The sequence below is a fragment of the Terrapene carolina genome, unplaced genomic scaffold, assembly GCF_002925995.2.
Source record: "Terrapene carolina triunguis isolate 2854851 unplaced genomic scaffold, T_m_triunguis-2.0 Scaffold85, whole genome shotgun sequence".
NCBI classification, from domain to species: Eukaryota; Metazoa; Chordata; order Testudines; family Emydidae; genus Terrapene; species Terrapene triunguis.
The window spans coordinates 23,347,129-23,365,177 of NW_020664436.1; the positions used below are offsets into that span (position 1 = coordinate 23,347,129).

The 18,049-nt window shown below is 40.0% G+C and overlaps 1 protein-coding gene across 1 annotated transcript in view; it reads right to left on the minus strand.

The window, feature by feature from the left end:
* The window catches only part of DISC1 (DISC1 scaffold protein), a 339,029-nt gene extending 323,213 nt beyond the window's left edge, over positions 1–15,816 (minus strand). The window contains 1 exon segment of the mRNA XM_024209411.3: positions 15,775–15,816. The gene's annotated coding sequence lies outside the window, so the exon portion shown is untranslated.
* Positions 15,817–18,049: the final 2,233 nt, after the last annotated feature.

The following is an 18,049-nucleotide window of genomic DNA, read 5'->3' on the forward strand; positions in this document are numbered from 1 at the left end:
TGGTGCAGTACGGAGCTGTGAGAATGACTGTAGCTTTGTCCCTTTTGATATTGAAAAATCACCCTGTGTATCAAGGGTGTTGCGGGGAAGGGTCGGAGGAAAGACGAACAAGAGACATTGGGACCACTGCAAAAGGAAGGCATCTAGTAATGATCCTGGACTCATGCCCCCTCTGGAACAAAGTTCTAGCATTTGTCAACAACATCAGTAATGAACAGGTCTATCAATGAGGTCATCACTGGCTCCAGATACACTTCAGCAGAGCCCACTCATGAGTGGTGACTGTCTGCCACCTCAGGAAGTCCACCAGGTTGTTGACACCCAGGAGGTGAAGAGCCATCAGGATTATCCTGTGTTGATGGCACCATGTTCAGAGTTTGATGGCTTCCAGGCAGAGGGGAGATGAGCACAAGCATTCTTGCCTGTTCATGTAGAGTATTGCGGAGGTGTTGTCCATCAGGATCTGCACTGTGGAGCTTTGAATAATAGGTAGGAAGGCCATGGAGGCTAGCCTGATGGCTCTGAGCTCCAAGACATTGATGTGGAGCCACTGTCCCCTGGGGACCAGGCCCTTGAATTTGTAGGTGGTCCAGATGGGATCTCCAACCTGTACCTGATGCGTCCAGGATTAAGGTCTTTGTCAGGGACAGGGAAGAGAATGGCACCCCTCCACACACACTTCTGAGGTCCTGCCACCAGCTCAGTACTGCAACTACTGGTTTAAAAGGCAGTCTGCTGACCCTTCAAACCAATCAGTTGGCATAGCCAATCAGGCAGGCTACTGCAGGCCAACTGCACTCATTAGATTGTCCAGAGACTGGCACTGCTGCAGGTCCCTGCATACTCCCCTGTACAGCGAGGTGAGGTGCTTTGCACTGACTGCCACTCCTCACAGCAGACTCCAGCCCCTCAGGGTTGAGACCCTGCCTGTCCAGTGACAGACTGATCCCCATCAAGAATGGATACAGCCAATGCCTGTGTGCAAGTGTTTTTCAATCAGGACCTATAAGTCCTGGGATGCTCAGCTCTAGCCACATCTACTTGAGAAGTCCATGTGGTCTCTGACTCCAGTTCTGACCCTTCACTATGACTCCTGGCTCCAGCTGTGACCCTTGGCTCTGGCCCCTGACTTCTGACTCTGGCTCTGGCCCCTGACTTCTGACTCCAGTCCTACCTCTGATTTCTATCAACTCCTATTCTAACCGCTCCAACTCCCAGTTCTCACCACTAGGCATGACTACCGGTTTGGCCATTATGCCTGACTCCCACTCCGACCACTAGATATCACTGTCCACACCCCAGTCATGTGACAATACCCTTTGCAAGAAAAAGTATGAAGATAAGATGTTGTCACAAGGAGGTTGATAGAAAACCAGCTTAGGGTCTGTGGAGAGATTAGTGTGTCAGATAAATGCTGGGTTGTGGGAAGGAAGAGGCCATCCTGCCCTTTATGCCCTTGTATAGGAGCATGAGGCGGCCCAGGCACATGCACAGCACTGCTACTCAAAAAATATCCAATCTCGCATATGTGCAACTACAGTAAGATCCTCACTGACACAGAGAACTTTTCTTTGGTTCTCCCCCACTCTAGTTCTGGGTCAGTTTCACTCCCTCAAGCTCATCCTGGTGTGTCAGCTCCAACATCTTTCAGTCATCTTAGGATGCTGTAGTCATACCCAGCCCTTTTCCATCAACTTCCATTGCAGTTCTCCAATTCCTTGGTCATTTACCTCCATACTCTGTGACCCAGCTGGTCCTCCTAGGTCCTGACTAGTTCTCAGGAACCAATTACTCACTTCCCCCAAAATAAATGGGGCTGAATCTCTTCATTGGTCCCTTTCACTATCCACATTCATCTCTAAAAGCACACTGGCTCCATTCATTCCTTTTGAGAGCATTACACTAGTGACAGTTTATAAGACCTTCTATTTTGAAACCCACTAAATCATTACCATTCAAATCTTAGAAATCAAAGACCTTAGGACAATTATCTTCCCCAATTTACTTTGGCAATCTCTCTGCCTTTACATATATTAACCAAAAATACAGGTTGCCATTTATTAACAGATACTATACCTTTGGAGCTTAAACAAAAGTAAAGAATTTTGCCAGAGGTTTGTTAACTGATGACTGTCACATCCTATGTGTGTGTCATCTAAGTATTCCCATAGCTACTTTAATGAAAAGAGTATAGAATTTGCCATCTTTCACTCAGATTCTCCTCTGCATCTCCTTATTATCCTAATATTTAAACATATCTTAAGAGATTAATACTGTACTTTCTCTTTATCTTTCTATGAGATAGTTTATTATATCACACAAAGTCCTTGGCATCAATGAAGCATATGTAATGAAACAAAGTTTTTAGTGAAATCTTTAGATTTAGAAAGTAATGTGGAAAAAACATGAATCAGACTGGCCTTTTATATATGTACGTGTGATTATCATGCAAAACATAAGTAAATGAGATGCATCATATCTTGGTACATTTTGGATGAATTTTAATGGATATAGAAATGACTAGCCCACATAGGGGTAAAAAAGTATATCTGAAAGGAGTCTTGCCAATGTGTATATCAAGAGAGAGTTTAGTGGATGACAACATTCACATTGTTCTGGTGTTTACATTATTTCAAGTTCAGAGGTTTATAAATACAGATATTGTATTTTGTATGTTGGGGTTTTTTTTTATTTGTCTTGGCTTTTGAGTTAATGTGTTGACAGCTGTGCCTAGGATTTGCAGGGCCTTTTGTGAAGTAGCAAACAAGAGTCTATCCCATTCTTTTCTTAGAGGCACTCTCAATGTTAACTGCTACCTCCTACTTGTCTGTGACCCTGTTCTTGTTGCTCCAAATCATATAAAATAAATCTGCTGTGCTAGCTAAAAAATATGAGATGTTTCTGACATTTTGGAGCAGGAAGTTCACAGCAAATTTCATAGACACCCATCAAGGAAATGGGACATGGGACATCCAGACATAGGAGCATGCTGACAACAGATAACTTCCCAATCCTGGCTGCAAAAGATCTGCAACGACTTTTGAAGTGCTGAGCCAGGGTATGTCACATCTGTACTCTCCCCTAAGGTAAGCTCTAAATGGTCTGGGACAAATTCAGAACTGATGCAAGTGAGTGCAACACTACTGATTTGCTGCTTACACCAGTCTGAATTTGACACATTAACTTTAAAATTAGGAATGATAATTTGCAAAGCGCTGGGGGGGGGGAAACCAGGGTCTGGATGCAACGGCTGGCTAACAAATGGATGAATGCTGGCACTATGCCTAATACAGAAGCCTAGAAACGTATTAAGTGTTCTACCAGAGTTGCTCGTATTGGCTTTAGGTATAGCACTCTTGAAAGTCATTGTTATAAACAATACTACTTTTTACTTCTATTATCCTTTTCTTCCAAGGAGGGTAAAGTATTTAAAGACATTAAACCTCATCAATTCTGTGATGCATGACAGTATTATTACATCCATTCTGCAGGTGGGTAAACAGACACAGACAGAGATTAAGTGACTTGCCCAAGGTCACAAAGCATGCCTGAGGTAGAACCAGTAACTAAGCCAGGAGTGGCAAATTCCATATCCCTGGTATGACCACTAAAAAAAGATTGCCTCACAATACGAGACACCCCAGGGCTTAGTACCTTTTGGACTTGTGTCTTTACAGAATTGTTTTTTAAGAGTTTATCTTAAAGACTGGAGAAAAATTAATTCCTTCCTAGCGCTTCTGTGGAATCCCAAGGCACTCTCAAAAATACTTGGAGGTACAAATAGTAGTAATTTCTTTATTATTCAAGTCATGGGTCTCCCGTAAGCCAAGACTGCTGGTCACACCAAATTGTGTGGGATTTCATGTTGTGAAAAAACAATTCATCGAGGATTTAGCTTAAGACAAATTTTCAATGGTAATCTAAACCAAATGTGACATCATGACTCCAGAACTGAAAGGCTAGCCTCTACTTTGGGGCTCCCATACTTATACTTGATTCTTTAATATGGCTATATCATGATTCAATCCTGTCCACACAAACAAGACCAAACCAGGTTATAAGTTTTTGTACTGTGAACACAACCTAAAGATGCCTGAAATTCTGTACTTATTCTCAGATCTGATATGGCAAATGAGATTTAATAAAATATCTGACTCAGAGTTCTTGTGGGTTCTTCCACTGATAAAATAAAGGGGTCTATTGACTGGCTTCTTTAATTTCAGTAGAACAGCATGGCCATTATCCTGAAACTGAAAGCCTTTTGACTGTTACTCAGACTATGAACACAACTGAAAAAGAAACACCCAAAGGAGTTTTGAAATGGTTTGCAAAGGCTCCACAATTCAAAGAATTTTTCACTCAGTGGGAACTGCTCACATGAGCAGTCTTACAGAAAGATGTTTAAAAGCTCTACCAACTTCTTCATGTGCTAAGAACATGAAAGTTATGATCTGCCTTGATGCTTCAGTTTTTGCAGAAGAAAAACTTTGTAATAGTTATGTTTAGTAGACATGAAATTTGGCCATTTTCTTCCCTGGACTCAGATACCTGAAAGTCAGAGTCAAAAGCAAAGATGCATGTGAGAGAAAAAGACTGAGATGAACTCCTGTAGAACTGAGAAAATTTTTAAGGTTAGAATGCCCTCTTTGGGTATGCGGATATACTGACAGAAATACTGAATTTCAGCGTACACAGATGCTATTTTATGCTACAAGAAAAGAAATCAAAAGGCCACACTGTGGCATACTAGAACTTTTAAAGATATTATAAGTTACACATGACATTCTCCTGTTTGCATCAGTGGAAATATCTGCTACATATTAACAGAATAAGAATTCATTTTTATGAGGACAAAAAAAAAAAATCCTAAAACATACCTGACCTAGAAATCCTAAGTTCCAGGAACTATAGTTTTCCATTAGTTATCTGTACTTCTTTAGAATACACACTACAAAAGATCCAATACATCCTGTATGAAAAATTACATTCGGCTAGACTATGATCTAATTAGATCTTTTCCATGTCAAACTATAATAATGTATCAAATCAGATGCAAAAAATAGTGAAAGGCCAGTGCATTGGTGCCATATTCTTTTAATAAGAAAGGGACAGTGTTAGAAGGTTAGTAAAACTAGTCATACAAGATGTGGTAACAAACCAAAGTAAATAATTTTTCAACAAACACCAATTAAGTGTTCAGTATTTGAAACAAGCCCAAAAAGCAAGTTCTTAGATGACTATTAAATATCCAGTATTTATACACTGAGATATCATGGGCTTATATCATGGCAATAGGTGCCTTAGGATGGATGGATGGATATGCACAACAGTGCACACTGAAGAGGGGCCTCCATTGTGCCTAGGCTGTGGACCTTAAGAGTTAACTGATTTTCTTGCTCTTGCTGGTGGACACTTAAATGACACTTTGATCTACTATGATTAGTTACTAAAAAGTTCTTGTTTATCAATCAGCTTTTAATTTGCTGTAAAATGCATTTCCCTCAAGACATATTTATGCCAAATTATTCAGTTTATTATTAAAAATCATTTGAATATATAGGGTTCATTATATCTCGTTCTAGGCTGAGCCAGGCAGAGGGATAGAAAAGGGGGTAACTTGCTAGACCACCACAAAGGAGGCACTATGCCTTTCAAAAGCATAATGGCTTCACTGGGTACCACAGGACCACAAGAGAAAGCATCTTACATCACACCTGATCAACAAGTGTAATAAGGGCTTCCTCTAGCACTGATATCTTGGCAAAAGGGGACAGGACAGGAGAGACGGGCCCCACTTTCATGCTACTGAAAAATGCCCCTTCTGTGGCTCTGCATTCCCTTGATCACTGAAGCCTGACTATGATTGTGCCAAGTGCACTGAGAAGAAAGAATACCTAAATCCTCTCCTACTTTCGTATACTCATGCTGAAGCAACCATAACTTGACCACTAGTGTATGTAGAGACAGAAAGATACACACATGCACAATTATTGACAGCTATGTCAAATGGCATAATTATTGTTCATAAATTTCTCCTTTTCTCTTTACTGTTTTTACTTGGGGGGGTTGTTGTTTTTTTTTAAGGGAAGGGGGGTAATTTTTAAATTGTGCACTGTTTTTTCCTGTTGCTTTAGTGTGGGTTTAAAGCACACAGCCACACATTTTTGGTAGCTTTAGACAGTTCTGGTTTGTTTTATTCCCTACTTAACTCCCTTTGCCTCTTTTCTTTTTTTAATCCTCTTTTCAAAAATTTTAAACTTCCCTCACTTTTTACTGTGGTTTTAAAACATAAGTGACCATTTTATATATAATTAAATTACATACTTTTATGTAAAATGCAGTGAGCTAAGATTAAAGTCGTTCATTCCCATAATAATGCTAAAATGAGACGACTTGACATATCCCATAGAGTGTAAAAGACTCTATGCACTCTAACAGATAATTAATACAAAACAAAACCCCAACAACATTAAAATAATCATTTAAACAAGAATCCTGCTGACCAACCACCTGCAAATTAAAACTCTTTTCCAACCACTCATTACAGGAAGCACACTTGATCTTTATCCATCACCAAGAGGAGATCATCAACCAAAGTGATCACAAGGCAAAACCATCCCAGCAACATCATCCAACCAGGTTGTGGTAATACATGCAAAGTTAGAAACCTCTGTTTTTATTTGATCATAGATCATTGATGGTTTCTTTCCCCAGCGACTGAAGGTTAATTACCATGAACCAAAGCTTGGGATCTTAGCTTCCTGACAATTCAATCTCCAGAGGAATAAGCAAAACCAAAGGAACACAGATTAAACATCTTGTTCCTGGTTTACACTATCTCCTTACAAATCTATTACTACCTTGTCTACCTCTGCCAATTACCTAAGGACTGAGGAACCAAAGCCCACCACAATCATACCCCTTCCTCCCTAGTCCCAGAAATCAGTATTGCCAACACATGGCAACACTGTTCCACCCTCTTGGCCAGTTGACAGTATCTACCCATCAAAAAGGGATGCAAGCGCCACAGGTGGGTACCTGAATAGTGAACTCCAGGGCTAGCTGCAAAATTCATTATTAAACCTCAAAACCTTCCTAATTCACCACCCACTCACTACTACTTCACGTCAACCATCTCTCACACTTAAGGGCCTCTTCAACATTCTACAATGCCAGCCCTCTCCAAAACAAAAATCCCCCTTGTTACAACAACCATTGCACCTTTCCTCCCCACTATAACCATACTGTCACCTTGGCTAGATAGAGACAGACAGCAACAATCACTCACTTTCCTGGTCTCAGCAACTCTACCCTGCCAGCCCCACTATCCTGGAAGTAGCAGAGAAAAGAATTCAAGAGCCTCTCACACCCATACATACAAACTCTTTCATCCAACCTCTCTCAGTTTTAACATGCTCATCCTCAAAAAGAGAGAAGATTGCACTCAACATTATGACACCTCCTGGCTTCTCAAACCAGAGGCTCCCCATATTTCTAAACTTCTAATCCTACGATCATCTACAAGCAGCCTCCCTGCTCCAAGTCTTTCCCACAGGCCACCCACCAAAGGATTCTGATATTAATTACTTCCCACCCTGCTGACCTCTCACTCCAACAAGAAAAATCCCTTCAACCATAGCCTACTCATTCTCCCCATCTAAATCCTCAACATAAACAATCCACTTATCACTATAAAGAAAAGACAAGAAAAAAAAAACTTACAAGGACATAACATTTGTTATATACTCATTTTCATGATGCTGCATTTCTCATACAACTCCTAATAATAAGGTTCTATCACCTAAATCTATGTATATATGGTTCAGCAAATTACTGTTACAGTTCCAATTTGTCCTACTGAGGTGCAATTCAGTATAATCAACATATGTAGGTAAAGCTCTTGGTAGATGGAAAGTGCTATATATAAGCTATTATTAGTCATACACATTTCCCTCCCCCCATCCCTGACAAGTCACAAACAGCTGTTTGAATTGTTTAAAAAAAGATATAAAAGTTTTAAGATTTTTACCCACCAGGGCTGCAGTATGCAAACAAACAGAGAAAGCAAGAGGAGCAAAGGAATGACTAGATTATTTACTCTGATGTCATGATCATACAACCCAACAATGACCAGTCTGTAAGGCAGCAACAGAGGAAGGAAAAGGGAGGAGGGATAAGACGGGAGGCTGGAGAGTAGCACCAATTATGTTCATTGTGAGACAGGCTCCCAACTAGTAATATACTATTTTAAAAGTGAGATAATAGAGGGTATGTGGGATGGAGGTAAATGTGGGTCTAAAATGAAGGAATAGCTAAGAGGTATAATGCAGAATTCTGATCTGCAGCATGCAGATCTTCTAGAGAGGGCTAGGTGCAAACCAAGTACTATATTCCTCTAAGGAATCATACCGAACAAAGCAATTGTATTTCAGATTTGCACATTATAGAATTGCTATGTGTCTGTAGACTTTAAATTGGGCATTAAATTATTTTAATTTCCATCACCAATATATTGGAAGTATCTTAATGTCAGTATCTAATATAATTCTCATAAAGTAAACCAACGAGAAACTTGTAAATATCTGGCACTTGCTCCCATAGGATCACCATTTGTTTTTAATAGTTTAAATCAAAAGACATTCGTCTTAAAGCTTTTTTCCAGATAAGAATTTTATTTGGTAAATGAAACTGTATCCATAAGCTAACACTGAGAAAAGGTGTTGGGGGGGGGTTACAGTTTCTGAAAATTACATCAAATTAACAACCAAATATATTTCAAATTAAGGATGCCACAGCATGCTTTGCTCAGTCCCCAGTGGACCAAACTCTTCCCTAGTGTAAATCCACTCATTTATAATGGGCCACATTATAAATGAGGTTTATAATGGGTTTTGCAGCAGACTTTCCTCCAGAACAATGAAGTTATTACAACATACCATGGTCTCCAATCCTGATCTAAATGGCACAGTAAGAAAGGGCTAGTCTCTGTAAAAATACACAACATGCTAAGAGGTAAATTCAGAAATCACTATGGCAACTCCACAGGCTGCTTTCTCTTTACCTTTGGGTCTGATATTCCAAAATAGGTAAGAAACCCAGTTTCAATAGGGGGAGTTAATATGTATTTGATTTTAAACTAGAGAGGGCTGAAGATTATTCTCTCTCCCCGAAGGATAGGCAAAGAGAAAGCTCAAAAATGTCAGAATGCTGAAATGAAGGAATCATAGCCCCTGAGGGGTACCAGTGGGGTTGTATATTCTGAAGCAAATCTTATTTGAAAGGTTGGATGGCTCCGTAAATGTTGGAAGCCCAAGTTATGGTGAACAAAACAACCAAACAGTGAGTGCCTAACTCTTGAATACAGTTAGAATTAACCATCTGTTTAGTGTGTTCAGAAGTACTAAATATTATTTGCTGTGTTTTCTGTCTTATTTATGTATTCACTGTCCACTAGTGTAAATAGTCTTTGCCTCAAAACAACAATATCAGATACAGTAGTTTAGAATCAGAATCTAGTCTTTGTTTAAAAAAAGAACAAAAGCGAATAAAACACGTTATACATTTTAAAGAGAGAAAAAAAATCAACAAAGACAGTATGTCTGTATGTCATTCCTTTGCAAGCCTTTACAGTCCAGATGATGCTCGTACATGCAAGCCAGGAAGTGCATGTGAGTAGTTTATTTTCACTGCCCAAACACTGTGAACCTAAAACATTTATATCAATCTTTGCAGACAGCTTTCCTAATAAAAAAGCGTCCAACACTGGGGAAAGGATGTGGATAGACAAATTACTGCAGACAGAGTAAGAGGGTTTGATCTAGAAAAGAGGACCCACAACCTCAGTCTGTAGCACAATAAAAGAAAATTTCTTTCAGATACTGTTTCAATGGTACCTCATACCAGTCAGGTTAAAAATATATATATAGACTGAACGGGGATAAATGTTGGAAAAACTGGCTTAAAAATAGAGATTTTATGCATATATGGTGGATATGTCCAGTCATTAGAGTCATTAGATGCAGTCCGTAACCAAATACCACAAATTATTGGATATTTATTACCAAATCATTCTTTGGTAATCCTGCTGAGGCTTCCTAGTGGAAATGGTCATACAAAAGGAGATGAAGAATTAATCTCTCGTCTGCTAGTAACTGCTTGGCTATTGGTAGCCTCTCACTGGAAAAAGAAAAATATCCCAGCTATTGAGGAATGGTTAAAAAAAACATGTGAGGTTGTGGTTATGCTAAAAATTAACACATCGATAATTTACCCAGTAAAATAGACAGAGGACAGATAAATACTTAGAATTTTAATATAAACATTACCAACATACCTGGTCTGGTAAATATGTGTATATAGAGACTTCCCTCTATGTAATAAAATCACTAGAAATGAGGTATTGTAATGATGCTCACTCTGTAATATGGGAACAGCCTGTTAAACAGAAAGGTCTGATGACTGTATTCCTGTATAAGGTCTCTTTAAACAAAATATAACTGTTGTAATGATTGTTTTGCTTCTGATATTTCCATGGCAAAGATTTGTAAACTTCTTAAAACTTGCTAAATAAACAAACAACATAAAATAAAATAGTGTAAGTGGTGGAAAGTATGGTGAAATGTAAAACTAGATTTTTTTCTTTTTTATTATTGTTAATAATCCCAGGCATTATAAGTAACACTGCTAAGGAAAGATTGTTTTATTAAAATATTTTTACCCATTAAATGTAAAATTTATAAGAAGGTACTCAGATTATTTGGACCTTGGCACGCACAGACCACAATACTGGAGCTGACTTGATGCAGGTAGGCACAGGTGCCCATATAGAGCCCCATAAAACCCTTACAAGCAAGAAAATGTCCAGCTACACTATCCTTCTCTAAGATATCTTAAATTCAACACAACCCCACTGCTCTATAAATAAGCTTAAAACAACCTCCATTATGTATAACACACCACATTTCTTACAAACATTACAACGTAAACCTTCACTGACCTCAGCACCATTCACATCCATAGATGTAGGGACATGCATGAACTGGTGAAGTGTGTGTTATTTTATTTTCCTACAGAGAACAGCTAAAATATTCTGTGGAAGAAAATGGGGTTTGTAGTTCCAAAGAGGGTGACGCTAATGCCCGAGTGAATTTTGAAGTTTCCAGACACTATTTGTGCAAAACATATATGAAATTTGAGACTACATACAAATTTCTGAAATGTCTACTTTTAAAAAAAAACTTTTCTCCTCTCAGGCACATCTGCCAGTGACCAAGACCCCTTCAAGAGTACTTTTTACTATGGTTTCTTTTAAAACAATCCACCATTTCAGCTCCACAGGGCCTACAAGTCCTGTCAATATGAAAAGCTTAAGACAACCTTAACTATGGAGCCACTATCAGTGCCTCTATAACATCTGATCGCCATATTTGGGGTCGGGAAGGAATTTTCCTCTAGGGCAGATTGGCAGGGGCCCTGGAGGTTTTTCGCCTTCCTCTGCAGCGTGGGGCATGGGTCACTTGCTGGAGGATTCTCTGCACCTTGAGGTCTTTAAACCATGATTTGAGGACTTCAATAACTCAGACGTAGGTTAGGGGTTTGTTACAGGCGTGGGTCGGTGAGATTCTGTGGCCTGCGTTGTGCAGGAGATAAGACTAGATGATCATAATGGTCCCTTCTGACCTTAATGTCTATGAGTCTATGAGAATCTGAAATCTACCACAGCCTAAACTTTAGTGAAGAGAACAAGGCTCTGCCACTACTATATAATTAAATGTTGAATCCCTTTAACCAACCAGGAAAAGTTTAATACAGTAGAACCTCACTAATTTGCACTAATTACTGAAAGGCTCATTGCAAATAAGTAATTGAACAAACACGATCGGGAAAAAAGCAAAGATAATGCATCACAATGTATTTTGTTCAATTATTTGACAAGTGTAATTTAGTTTTAATTAGTGACAATAGTTCATGGTATATGTTCTGCAGTACATTTTGTAAAAGTAATACAATCTTTGTAATAAGACACCTCATTACAACACTCTTAAATCTTCGTCCAAAGTAGAGAGACTGTAATCTAATTTGCACACAAAAACTAGTGTGGACTGGTAAGTGTGAAGTAGTAAGGCTCTACTGTAATATTGGCAAAGATAATGAAAAGTCTGTCTAGGGGTTTTCTTAGACGAGTAGAACTTTAATATAAAACACAAGTATCTCTCTAGAACAGTGGTTCCCAAACTGGGGTTCGTGAACGCCTGGGGGTTCGCAAAATGTTACGGGGGTTCTCGGGAAAAAATTCTCTAATGGCTGACAGAGCTGTCCCTAGGGACTCCAGGTAGCATGGGGCCAGCAGCCCGGAGCCCCTGGACTTCCAAGAGCTAAGCAGATCAAAGCAAGCCTATCTATCACACCGAGGAGATTTAAACTTCAAGACTCATAAGAAATGGAAAGAGAGGTGGATATTTTTTGCTGTTTTTAAATTAAATAGGCAGCTAGTATTGTTTTTTAAATTATTATGAAGAACAAATTTAAGCTTTGTTGTAACATGCGTCATTTGCCTGGACTGCTGAAGACCTGAATGCTTGTGTAGGAGGAACTCTTTGAATTGGCTTCTTAAATACCTTCATGCTGTTTCCCATCTGATACTCCTTGATGAAACATAGGAGCTTTGTCTTATAACAGGCTTATTCAAAGTGATACAAGCTACGAAAGTGAGATCTTGGAAGAGTGTTGCCGTTTTCATAATGTAATAAAAATACTGTAATGATAAATAATTATTAATAATAAAAAGTGTGTATTAAGCATGTCATAAAAACAAATTTTATATTTCCAAGATCACTGCTTTTATAATTTATGCTGAGGTAAGAGAGAAAATTCCTGTAAATACTCATTTTTAGGAGGGGGTTCAGGAGCTTTGACATTTTAGTAAAAGTGGTTCACAGGTTGTTAAAGTTTGGGAACCACTGCTCTAGAAAAGCAAAACAGTAGCTGGAATGTCCACTCAACCATTACCAATGTTTCACTTAGGTACAGCCTACAGTAGGGAAGTTTTTCAAAAATTTCCCACCATTGCTTACACTAGTTCAGCTCACCCAGTGTTAATAATAGTGGGAGCTCTAACATGGATGGGTGGCCTTCTGCTGGCAATAAACACAGCAGTGTTATGAGATGGTGCTTAAAATGCCAGTGGTCAAACTACATTAGGGTTCCCAACATTCTTAATGTTAGTGGAATTCCTGATCTATACTTAGAAGTTTTACCAGTATAACTATTTCAGTTAGTGGTGTGATTTATTTATTTTTTTTAACCAAAATTGTTATAACAGTAAAAGCCCTAGTATGGTTGTAGTTATACTAGTATAATGGTGATTTATACAAGTATAGTTTTTTCCTCTTCACATGGAGGAAAAGCTATACCAATATAAAGTGCCTTTATACTGACATAACTTCAGCCATGTTAGAAGGAGTTGTACTGCTTTAACCATATCGGTATGGTTAAAGCAGTACAACTTTTTAGTGTAGACAAGGCTTAAACCAGCAGTATAGCATGTTGATAGTAGCATGTTTTTTTTTAAAGTGTCTTTACATTTACTATGCTTGCCTTATTTGTGGATTAACTACTGGCATCAGTGTGCTGAAACTGTAGGTCTCTAATTGCACAGTTTGAAAATCAGAATATTTTTTCCAACAGTGCTGGAAACTTTTCCATGCACACAAATTCTGTGTTGTACATTTTGTAATAATATTTCAAAACTGTCAGGCCTTCTGAGTGAACAAAAGCAATAAAATAAATACAGTGGTGTCTTCCTAAAATTCCACCTCATTTTGACCACTGCATTCCCATAGGAAACAAAGGGACCCTCAACATACTTAGTACACCTGTGGGAGTGTATCACAGAAGCAGGAGACCAAACTGGCTCCAGGGGACAAACACAGTTGTAAATTGGTAGATTATCACCAGGGTGAGGGTCACCAACAGTCCCAGGGCTGACCACTAATGTTTTTATCTGATCTATAACATCAGGGGAAGGTACCACAGCTGAACTGGGGCTGCAAAAGAAAAAAAAGCTACTTCATGTTTAAAGGGACATCAACATATTAATTATTCAAAAGTAATTTCTGACATTACCCCTACCCCTTCTGTTGGTGAGAGAGAGAAGCTTTTGGTTCGAAGACCTGAAGAAGAGCTCTGTGTGATTCACAAGCCTGTCTCTCTAACCAACAGAAGTTGGTCCAATAAAAGGTATTACCTCATCCACCTTGTCTCTCTAATCTCCTGGGATCAACACAGCTATAACTACACTGCATGCATTATCCCCGCTCCTAAGTCTGTCAATTTGTTGTTGTTTTACAATCACATCTTTTCCTACTTTTAAAAATATTGCCCTCTCTCCCCAGATGGCCTTCCTAGAAACTAAAGAGAAACTGACCAACTGGTTACAGAGAACACAGTGAAACAGACTAAAGACCCATCCACAAAATGGGGATGATAGCCCACAAGAATGTTATGAGGCTTACATTTTTTAATGTTCATGACATTTTGAGATTCACACATGGTAAAGACCAGGTATTATTTATTTCAGGACACTCAGCAGGAGAATAAAAAGTTCACAGATAGATTTGTTTTAGAAAAGCAACAGAATAGTAGACAAGCTAGCAGGAAAAGCAGAAGTGCCATTACAAGGACTCTTGGGACGGTGCAAAGTATAAGGAACATAGTTTATTTTAAATATTATTTTGATACTGTAGTTCATATTTAAGTAGAGGACAATTTGCCTTGAAATCTAAGTCACCTACCATGAGCAAGGGACACACACCAACATCCCACCTGAGATAAATACCCAATCTTTTCTTTTACTTGAGATTTTTTGGGTGTTTCTGGTGAGACAACTGGAAGTTTTTATCTTCTGTTCAAGATGAAAAGAATATTGGAGCTAGAAGAGCCCACCAAAGCCAGTCCAAAGCAGCTGCCACTGGAAGCCTCAAGATCTGAAGTGGGGAGCCCTCGCAGGAGGACCCAGAACTAAGGTAACCGTATTTCCCTAAATTGAAAACAAGAGGCCGGGTAAGCAGTGACACCAGGTGGCTCGAGTCAGCCCCGACCACCTGGCATGGCCATTCTCCCGAGCTGATGTTACAGCCATCACGACTTTTTTGGCAAAACTAGACATTTCTCCCATTTGCTGCTGCTCAAACATTCCTCTGAACCCTCCTCCGCCAGAGCAAGAGCAAAGGGAACAAATGCCCAGTTTTGCCCCCCAAAAAGGCTTGAACTCCGGGACCGAGCTTAAAAAAAAGAGGCCAACCCAGCCAAAACAGGACCTCTGGTCACCCTACCCAGACCAGACCTTCCCAAGCACTAGCTAACCGGCGCGGTGGTCACGCTGACCGGACGCCCACAGGTTTGAGGCTTATCTGGTTACAGCCTCTCCCGTTTGCTCGCTGGGCCGGGCGCCGCTCTGTGTTCCCCGCTTGTACAGCGCCGAGCACAGCGCGGTCCTCGCCCGGCCGGGGGCTCCTGGGTGCCAGCGCAGCACCCATAACGACTAACACGGCCCCCGCTGCCGGCTCCCCACTGATCGGTACCGGGTGCGAGGGCCGGAGCTGGACTCGCCTGCTGCCTCCCGCCGGGCTCCGCGCCTGGCACCCCGGAGCCGCCCCGAGCCAACGGTTCCCAAGACGGAGCAGGGCCGGGCGAGGGGGCGGGCACAGGCCAGTGCCGCCGCCTCCCCGGCTCCCTGCGCCGCGAGCCAGGCCGTGGCGGCCCCGCTCCGCTCACCTGGGCTCAGCCCTCCGCACCCGAGCTGGGGCTGCTCCTGCCGCCGCCTCTCCCCGCCGGCGCCGCACCACATCCTCCGCCTGCGCCGCCCGCACCCGCCGCTTGACTCGCTGCCACCGGCCGGCCCGAGGCCTCAGACGCGGCCCGGCAGCGCCCCCTAACGGCCCGCGACAAACGGAAAGTTGGGTCTCCCCGAGCCACGCCCTCGCCGGGACACAGCGAGAGACAGGCCCTACTTACAGCTACCAACACACCCACATCACAGCTATACACCCCACATCACACACCCTCACCCAAACATATCTACACCCCACATCACACACAGAGCCCACATCTATACCCCTACCCGAATATATCTACACCCCAGGTCACATCTATACACCAACACATCCACATCACACACCCCACATCACATCTATACAACACACCCACCACAGCACCTATCTACACCATATATCACATATATATACCCACCTCAGCACACACCATATCACCTATGTATACCCACACATGCACATCACCTACAGTATATTCACCAGACCAACACATGCATCCCATACCACATCACTTATATATATATATCCACACCTCACATATATATATATACACACACACATATACACCTTACACCAGATATATACTCCCATACATCAGATGTATACACCACATGTATACTCCCATACATATACACCACATCAGATATACTCACCATACACATACACACAATATCACATATATACACTCACACATCCAGTATTGCCAGCCCTAAGAGTTCAAAAATCATAAGATTGGCTTAAATATCATGATTTTTAATTTTAAAAAAAAAGTATATATATGGGGGGGGAGGTATTTGTCTTCTGGTTTTTGAGCCTTTAAGGTGCGCTCAGGTCATGTTTTCAAGCTTTTCTCCACAACTATGAGAGAGAGAAATAAGAGCAGAGATTTTTAATTTAATCATAAATTCCAGCTTTTCTGTCTTTAAGGAAAACATAAACTAACAAAACTCACAATAAGATTGCAAAGATTGACAACACTGCACATCACATATATACACTCATATACATACACAGCACAGCTTAGCACATCACATATATTACATCCAAAAAAGTGTATGTTAAAAGAACATTAAGGTTGCAAAATTAAGCACTCCGAAGCTAGAAAATGGAAGAATTAAGATTGCCCATGTATACAGTATTTAGTTACATGATCATATACTATTTTTTCTATAGGACCCCTGCCTCATTCGTTGCAGAGGATGGACAGTGCTCTAGGAATGAATCAAGGTTGTGTGGTGAAAAAGGTGCACCATACATGCTACATACATATATTATACATACATATCACATGACATACGCACACCCATAAATACATACACACCACACCCACAGATATATTCAAGTCACATATACACTCTACACACACACATATCAAATAAAAATGCAAAACTAATATTTTTAAAGAGATTTTATTTTTAGGGGAAATTTTCATTAGTGCCAGCCAGTGTGTGCAATTTGCAACTTCCATACACAATTGCAAAATTCAAGCGTTTAATTCTGTAGTAATTTGTATAATGAAATTTAGAATGAGATTTATCTTTGCGTGACATGTAAAAGATGCAGTGTAATAGAATATGTTTATTTATATAACACCCAAAGTTTGTCACGTGCTTTATAGACATGCCCATGCCCAGAAGAGCTTGCAATCTAAGGAGCTGCAAAATTTTATGCACATGGATATTCTTATTTAGATAAGTAGTCATACTAAAGTTTATATCTCCTGATTGGGTTTTAATGTACTTTTGGACTGAAGTTGCACACATCATATCTGACTGATTCATATTCCAGATTCCGCTTTGAAATTAATTCATTTTAACCAGTTTTGGCCAACTTAGCACTTAGTTTATTATGGACTATGTCTAAGTATCCTGAGCTTGATGTAGCTTTGAGAAGGCATGTAAGAATTAGATTTTTGTTGGTGAATGTCCGTAAATGTCAATTTCATTGTACACACACAAACCAAGGGAAAATATTGCCATCAGTAATAATATAAATTTACAAGATAGGCAAAGTGTGCTGCTTGCAAACATTTAATATATTTTGATATGTAATGCTGACAAATTGTGGTTTAATGGTTACAAAGCTTTAACTTTTTTAAATCTCAACATCTACTGTCATTAAATAATTATTGTCTGACACCTCCCATAATTTCCCACAAGTGTGAAAATTTAAATCAATAAAAATAAAAAATGCTTAAAAATAAACATCTATATTATCTC